We start from the raw sequence: 9,205 nt of genomic DNA, 5'->3' as shown, positions 1-9,205 counted from the left end.
TATGACTGGTTACATGATTATATGCAACTTGATTACACCCTTGTATGTTAGGTCGAATTCTTGATTGTTTGATTACATATATTAGTCTTGTAGATTGGTTACAAGAATTGATCGCTTATGCTCAACTACATGTGTTCATGCATATGTGTATTTGATTAGGCATTGCTTATGCATGTTGATGGTTACATGTGGCAATGTGTAAAATGGAGTAATGGTTGTTTTCATGCATGAGGTCATGGTCTGTGAAGTTGATATGGACATGCGTTGATGACTGGACTCTAGCCAAATGATGTGAATATGGTTTGGTACTCATGTGTTATATGTCTATATGGAGTTTTCATGCATGAATGGTCTTGGTTATAGTTATACATAAATAGTAGGTCAAACATGCCTTATGAAGTCATGGTATGTAATTTAGGTCATCAGGGTGATATTGGTATGTTATGATGCTAATGTGTTGGCTGAGATAGAACATGAGATGCAAATCATCATAATGAGGTTGGAACATTGGACTTCGAAATAAGTGCAGATCCTCATACATGTATTGTATATTGGCATGTAGGTGTGTAAGTTAAGGATTATTATATGCATTAGGCTTATGTACATGTCTTTTGATGTTATGATTACATTCACGATAGATGTTATTTGATTAGTGTAGTTATATAAACATGTGTCAGATAGTCAAGAATGATAGTAACCTGTAGTTGTATGCATTGCTATTGTTGTTTTACATTAGATAACCTTATGATTAGGTTATATGTTGTTGATGAGCTTGATATATAGCTTATTTTTGTTATATGTTATTATCATGATGATCAAGGTTATCTCATTGAGATTTTGATGTTATAATTTGGATTGGCCATATGGGTGATGGTTATGTTCATTGCATTGAAGATATTGATGTTATATGTATTGTGTTAACCTGACTTGGTCTATGCAGATGGTTATGGTTGCGATATTTAGGTATGAGTCGACATATTTGTGATTGGGTGTCGTACTAATCTAGACCGATTGTACATATGTGATTGCTATGCATAAATGATAATTTTTTATGAGTTAGGATGTGAACATGTTAATTAGTGATGGTTATGGATAACATGATCTTATTTATGTTTACGTTGATGTGTTTAGAAGTTATATCGTGATAACTAGCTTGATTGTGCAGACAAGATAGCCTTCCCTGAGATACAGTAAGGTACGAGTTTTCTTATGTCATATATTTGGTGCTTGTTTGTTTGATTATGTTGTCTAGTTAATTTATTTAACATGGTATGTTGCAAGTTGGTTGAATATTTGATGAATTGCATAATATGAGTATGTGCTCAAATGATTTCATTTTAAGATGATTGTACTAACACATATATGTTGAGACACTTGATATGTACTTGAGTATAGTAGGTGATAGTTGTAGCATTGTGTCTAAGGACTATGAGTTGATAATGGATTATGACATGATTGCTAGTCTTGGTAAAGGTTGATTTCAAATTGATATATATGATTGTCTTGATCTTTGGAACATGAGACTGACATGTGTGAGCAAGTGCAAGAAACATGCTTGGTAGTAGCGTGACAAGGTAATAGTTGATGTGTTTATATAACTAATAGTTGGGTGATGTGACAACGCATAGTAAGCGTCGATTGTAAGAAGGTAAAAAGGTAAAAGGAAGGAATTGGAAAAGAATTCCTTTGGAGATGTTTGAAAACCCTAATTCCAAACGAATGAGTGCTTTACATACAAGAAGTCTTATTAACCTCGATTTGTCTAAAATTATGTGGATATGTGCTATATTCATGGACATGTAATTGAAAGGTATATTATCTAGTCTTTAGTTACAGGTGGATTTGTCAAGGGAATTGGAGTCCCCTGAGGGATGACATGGACATGTTCATCTACAAGGCAACATGATTGGCACAACAAGATAACGTATCTAGTGTATTGTTATATTTATTTATGCACTGAGATTTATGTGTTTATGATGGTATGATGCAGGGGTTGCATGGAAAAGGTACTGCCATGAAATCTTGAAGAAGGCTCGGGTTGATATTCCCATGGGAACCATGGGGATTGAGTCACGGTGTCTAATGTTGATATTGTGCTTTGGTCTTTTGCGATTGTTGCGCTTGATTTGCGATTTTGCATGTGTCTGGGTCATAACTATGCCACTTTGTTGCAGTGTTGGGTCATAACTATGCCACTTTGTTGCACAGTGTCGTATCGTTATTGGTTTTCATGGTTTTCTTCTTGTTTGTTTCTTGTCTTTCCTTTTATGTTTTGAGTCGTGGGAATTGGTTTGGGGAAGAGGAAGAGTTGATGGAGCTCGGGGAAAGTTGTATGGTACCCATTAGGTGATGTGAGATTAAGATGAAGCTCTATGCATGGGTAAGCGCAACAAAAGGTGAGACTATGATAGTCGGTTGGACAAGTTGGGTCCATTATGTTAAATGGATGGTGGCAACACAGACATGGGAAAGGTAACCAGAAAAGGTTAAGTAAATGGATTTGAGGTTTTGGATGCCTTGGCTATGTTGGAAATCATTGTTCATTGTCATGCATGATGTGCGTGAATAAAAGAAGTTCTCTTAACCTTGACCCTGATATTTGGTAATTATGTTATGATCATGATTATGTTGATGTTTATATATATATATATATATATATATATATATATATGTATATAGGTATGTATCTATGTCATGTTTGACAAGGTCGTCATGGATCATGATTATTAACACTAACATTTATATGTATATATGTGTGTGTATGTATGTCATTGTCTGACAGGACCATGATTGTTTTATACTAATGTTTATATATATGTATGTATGTGTCCATGTATCTATGTCACTGTCTAACAGGGTCATGAAGAATCATTTTTGTGGAGGAATGATTGCTTATGCAGGAAAATGACATGAAGAGGTTCCTGGTCTTACGATGAATCAATGGGGAGGAGTAACCCTTGAAAATATATGACGTCAGTATCATGTGTTTATGAGTTGATATTACGTCTATGTCATGGACAAGTCATATCGAGGGATATAACAGCAAAATGAAAGCAATGTGGTCTGTGACATGCTAGGACAAGAATGGATAAGGCAATGAAAGAACTCGTCCTTGGTAAAGATAGTATGGTTTTGGATGTGTAGTACTATTGTTGTGCAAATGTTGCATATGTGATGTTTTGTTCATGTAGTGTTGTGTGGATATTGCATAAGTAGTGCTAGGTACAGATGGTGCCATGTAGATGTTGGATATGTTGTGTTGTTTACAAATGATGTTATGTACATGTGGTGTTGCGTGCATGTTGTACATGTGGCAATATTCACATATAGTGTTGTGTTCATGATTTTGCAAGTGGTGTTGTGTGCATGTGGTGTTGTGTACATGTTGTACAAGTGGCGTTGTGTGCAGGTGGTGCTATGTACATTTCGTGCATGTGGCGTTGCGTACATATGATGTCGTGTACATGTCACACGTGTGCTACCGTGTACATGTGGTATTGTGTACACGTTCTATAGTGGTGCAGTGTACATGTGGCGTTGTGTACATGTTGTGCAGGTGGTTCCGTATACATATGATGTTGTTCACACACTGTGTAGGTGGTTTCAGTGTACAGGTGGTAATGTGTACATGTGGTACATATGGTACTGGTGTAGATGCATGTATTGCATGGTGTCGTATGAAATGTGTAGTTGTATGTGTGTGATGCACACTATGTGTATGTGCACATGTTCAGGAGAAGGTACAGGGTGTTTGTCTGGTGTGGAAACTGATATGGACTACATACAAAATAAAGACAAAGGTAGAAACTAAGGACTGATGAAATAATAAGTATCAACATTTTATTTCAATTTTATTATGCATGTGATTTATGACTATGATATATGATGATTATATGTGATCTATGATTCTATTTTATGATGGTTACATGTGAGTTAGGATGTTGATCTATGATGGTTGTGTTTTGAACTAACCATATGTGATATGTTTATACATGATGTTTTGATCAAACAGTTAGTTTGACTTGTTATGACATGAAGTGAACATGATTGCAAGTATACCTTATTAACGAACTATCAATTAGGTATGATTTGAGGTTATTTCGATTTATTTGAATCTAATGGAAATTATGTGTTTGGAATAGGAATTCATGAACAGGTGGTTGAAATCGACTACAAGAATTGGCAACAGCAGCAAAAGAAATGTTAACATGTAGAAGTATGCTAGTAAAGTACTTTAGGTGTAGGGTCATTGTGTGACACTCGTACCCAATACTATCCATTGATTTCCATGATCATGATATGACCAATATGATAGTTTTAAGGAAGGTATATGCCCTAGTTTTTGATCTTCTGATGTGAGGAAGCCTTGCAAAGGGATGGATCACCCAGGATAGGGGATTCCAAGGAACTTGGAAGGTGAGTGACTACACGAAAAGGGGTGACCAAATTGTCTAAGGGATTATGTAGCAGAGAAGGGAAATCGCAGATGTATTTGTTTTGGTCATTAGAATTTCCAGATGGAATCAGATGCACATTGGGAGTGTGCCATAGAACAATGAGTCGGTAACTGTTCGCCGAGGGGAAAAGTGGTGCAGGATTATAGCACTCAACATTGGATGGAACTTTGACTATGGTAGTGGATTATGGACTTCTTGGGAAGGAGGTGAATCATGGTATTACCTTTGAGGGTGGAGGTCTGATACTCTATATTCCCTTGTTGATTGATATGGGCATCATATACTTTTACTTGTTGGTTTAGCAAATGTCCATATGTGTATATGTGGTTATCGTAAATACTATAATGAGTTGTGCTATAAAGCTCTAGTATGCGGTATGGTTATTATATTCTCATGTTGTTATGATGTTTTTCTTTTGAGCAGGTCTTTCATTGTAAATACTGCACTGAGCTAAGTTATAAAGCTCCATGGGCAGTATGTTTTATTTTCATTAGTTTTCCTGAGGTCATGGTGTGGTTTAACACTGACGACAATGTTCCGCAAGAGGGAGGGTTCTATAATAGCCTTGGTGAAAATTCCATGCAACAATGTAAATAAAGGCCAAAATAAGACCATGGGTATGGGACATGTATTCCAAGTCGAATGTTGGGAAAAGATATACTAGTGGGCATCACTGGATGTGTGTTTTGGATAAGAAAAATTGGCAAAAGCTAAGGCAAGGGCATTAAAAGGAAAAAAGGCATTTTTGGCATATTTATTTATGAAAATAAAGGAAATTAGGAGAAAAGTAAGGTGAAAGGTCACAGGTTTCATGTGAGGAGGAAATTGAAGGAAAATAATGGAAACTGAATAAATTAGAGGCCTCACTAATAAAAACGCTTCTGAGGACCAGTTGGCAAGCTTTTGGCTCAAGCTTAACCTTTTGTCAGTTCAAGTTTGGAGCTCTCCCATTATTCTCTCTCTCTCTCTCGCTCTTGGTCACTTTGAGTTTTCTTGGAGCACTCTAGCTTTGGATCAAGGAAGGAAAATAAGGGAAAGGAAAGGAAAGGAAAGAAATGATCAAGGAAGGTAAAGCAACACCAGGTAGCTTCAGCAGGAATACTTGTAGGTAATATTTTGCATGTGTGATTTCCTAGCTGGTCTGGACATGCATGGCTTTGCATGTTGGTGTATGGTTCTCTTGCTGTCGGTGGCATGGTTTTGTCGGGTTATGAAAGTGGTTTTCAACCTAACCTTGCCTTTTTCTGGATGCCATGGTGTTGGGATGATTATTTCGTTTTTTGAGCTTTGGTTTTCTAGATGGATTTCAGAATCCGAGGCATAGGTGGTCTCAAGTTTCATTCTCAAAGGCCTAGGAATCCCCATACTAGTTTTTGCGGGTTACATGGTAAAGCTTGAGGGAGGAGTCTCAATTTAGGGCTTAGTGATCCAAATTTGGATTACGGTAAAGCCTCAGAGACTAGTCTCGATTTAGGGCCTAGTGATATGGTATTGGATTGCGGTAAAGCATGAGAGACAAGGAGACAAAATATTCCTAAAGGATAGTGATGGATTCTGGATGACATTCCAAGTTCAGTTTGGTTGTGATTGGAGCACCAGTTTTGGTGTGATCATGGTTTGATGAGGGTGGAGGTGTTTTATCCTCTGGATTCCCTTGGTTTTTCTTGGATTGGTTGTTCTATGTGATCCCACATTCATGCTTGGAATATGGCATGGGGGTGACTGGCAGAAAGTAAGATTTGGTTCAGCCATGTCTATGGTCAGGTGGTATGTGGAAGTCCTGAACCTGGTCAGATTTTCCTATGATTAATAAAAGCTAAGTTATCTTAAATTTTCACTTGTTTATATATGGATTTAATGGTTGTCGTATCTATGATATTTACATGGTTTTATGTTGGTTATAAGCATGGTTAAATGACTAGTTCATGTCATGGTTATTTCATGTATTTACTTGTAATTGTTAAATGGATGGATGAAAGAACTAATTGATAATATAATAGTTCAATGGAGAAGGAGGTGATCCTTATGGTTATGTTTCATAATTTCTTTCAGTCATTCATGCTTTGTCTTGCATCCTAGACCTGTAGGTTGCATTGATGCCAAATTTTTGACAGAATGTCAGTCACGGTTGGGGATGCTCAGGCTTAGTCCCGAGCTTGATTTTTGATTTGTTTATATTGCTATCATTTCTTTGACGGATTATGAAGGTTATAACAAGTTTTGGGCAGAGGCCTAGATTTTGGGCCAAAAAAGTGGCTCAAATCCAAGGGACACTGGCACAAGTCACCTGAAAACATTCCAGGAACGCTGCCACAGGTCTGCTGAAAAAATTCAAGGGACGCTGGCACATAGGCCTATGAGAGAAACTTTAGCTTTTGGTTGCTATCTTGCCTATGGCATGAGAGTGACCAGAGGTTAAAAATATTAAATCATTAGTGGGACTTAGGGACAGGATGTCTAAGTGGTTGAAATGTCTCCTTAGGGTGATGTTGCTGATGTGGATGGGTTTGTTGGATATGTTCCGTCAGTTGCATTTCCTTAAGGTCACCAAGGAAGTTGAATCCCTTATAATAGCCTCTTTTGTCGGATGTTTACCCCGGTTGGTCGGTTGCTTGGGTGGACCTGGGAGGAGGGTGTGTTACAATAATAATGAGTCAATGCATACCAGTTGCAAACAATGGAAGAAAGAACTTTCACAAAAAAATTTGTATTTTTTTTCACTTTATATGATTCCTCTAATCATGATGATAACCTTAAGTTGGGAGCAAGGAGTTCAGAAAAGGCTGCCAAGTGGATGCATTTTTTAAAAGAAGTTTCTTTACAGGCCCAACCTTGTCAAGAAGACAAGCTTTTAATTTATTCTAAGAACAGGAGGCTCTCTTCTAGGTCTAGTACTATAAAGGAGTTTGCCCTCCTCAAAACAACTACTGATTTGTGGGATTGGACTGGATGGTTGTCTATAATGCAACCAACAGCTAATGTTGTTGCACCTTCACCATGGAGAATTTTTGGTTGTGAGAATGGATTGCGATTATTTGAAGAGGCAAGAGATGGAGAATTTAAAAGAAAGTGTTGGGGTGATCATGGAGTAGTGATGGAAGTTGGTGTTGTGGATGCAACCTATGAATCAATATTTGAGACTGTTATGGCTCTTGGGCCCTCAAGATTAGAGTGGGATTTTTTTAATATCTTCGTGGTAAAGTTATTGAGCACTTGGATGGTCACACAGACATTGTTCACAAGCAGTTCCACAGTAATTGGCTTCCTTGTACAGGGGATTGACACCAAGATATTTGTTGCTACTTCGTTACTGGAGAAGAGAGGATGATGGCTCCTATGTGATACTTTATCATTCTGTGGAGCATAGGAAGTGTCCACCGTGTCGTGGCTTTGTGCGTGCCTGCATAAAAAGTGGAGGATATGTAATATCACCATTGACTCGTCCCCAACAACATGCATCTGCAGTTGTGAAACACATGCTAGTTTTAGATTGGAAATATTGGAAATCTTATTTACTATCTTCCTGTGAAAGGAATATAACTCTTAAAATGCTTGGGCGCATTACAACCATGAGGGAAATGTTCAAGGCCAAACTAGTACATTATCCATGTTCTGAGTTATCATCGTGTGAGCTAATTAATGAAAATGCAACAATGCAAATGGATGGAAGACATGTAAAAGAGAACAAAGCTCTGATGTTACATTGCAAGTGCATGATACTTTCCTTCAAGAAAATGATTCTGCTGGCTCATTCCTTCAATTTAGTGATGCAATGGATGAATTCATTGATGTACCAGAAAACTCAAACCATGGATCATCTGCACTAGATTTGGATCAGTGCTCAGAACAATTTATTTATTCGATAATCATGAAAGCCCTATAAGCGACTCATTCACCAGTTTACCTGCAAGCGCCGACTCATTCATCGGTTTACCTGCAAGCGCCTTTGCAATGGGTGTGGGTCATGTGAATCCCAATGTTTCCTTGGATCCTCGTCTCATCTACGATCTTGGAATGGAAAACTACATTAGATTTATATGTAGCCTTAATTACACAGCAAAGCAAATTCATATTCTGACAAGGAATGCAACATCCTACCCCAAATTACGCTCTGCGCCTGGAGATCTCAACTATCCATCATTCTCCGTGGTGTTTAAGCTGCGTAGTTTGGTTTGTATGTCGAGGAGAACCACGAAAAATGTTGGAGGAGCACCGTGTGTATATGAAATGGTAGTTGAGAGCCCTAGAAACGTAAATATAACCGCCGAATCTCGTGTTCGAAAATAAAAAAGAGAAGGTGACTTATACAATGAGATTTGAAAGAAAAATAGCAGCTGACAACAAATCTAAAGGATGCCAAGAATTTGATCAAATATTATAGAAATGCGTGAAAGGTAGAATGCAATGAAATTGCTAGTTTTATGGCAACCATTATATATAGTTATTCATATATTAATGCTCCTTAAATTCTTACATTTGTTCTCATATATGGCCATCGACCAAGGCATCGACTCATATTTCCATCCCTCCTTTAATACATCCCAACATACCTATGCATCCTCGATATTGCTTGCGATACTGGATGCCATGCAGAGGAGAATGACTGACATTCAGTTTGGTTTAAGTGTCCACTAGTGTGCATATTTTTCCTAGATAGCACTTTCCATTCAATGGTTATGTAAAGGGTTTAATGTCTATGGATGCATCATTCAGGATCCATGGCACATTCATCATCCATGACTCATGTA

The 9,205-nt window shown here is 37.6% G+C and overlaps 1 pseudogene; it reads left to right on the top strand.

Annotated features, from left to right (window-relative positions):
- Positions 1–7,106: 7,106 nt before the first annotated feature.
- Positions 7,107–8,744, top strand: LOC149208475 (protein ENHANCED DISEASE RESISTANCE 2-like; annotated as a pseudogene).
- The last annotated feature ends 461 nt before the right edge of the window (positions 8,745–9,205 follow it).

This window comes from Pinus tabuliformis, chromosome 1_2, assembly GCF_031772625.1.
Source record: "Pinus tabuliformis cultivar Carrire ecotype Pingquan chromosome 1_2, CPIR1, whole genome shotgun sequence".
Taxonomy (NCBI): domain Eukaryota; kingdom Viridiplantae; phylum Streptophyta; class Pinopsida; order Pinales; family Pinaceae; genus Pinus; species Pinus tabuliformis.
This window is presented reverse-complemented; position numbering and strand designations above follow the sequence as displayed.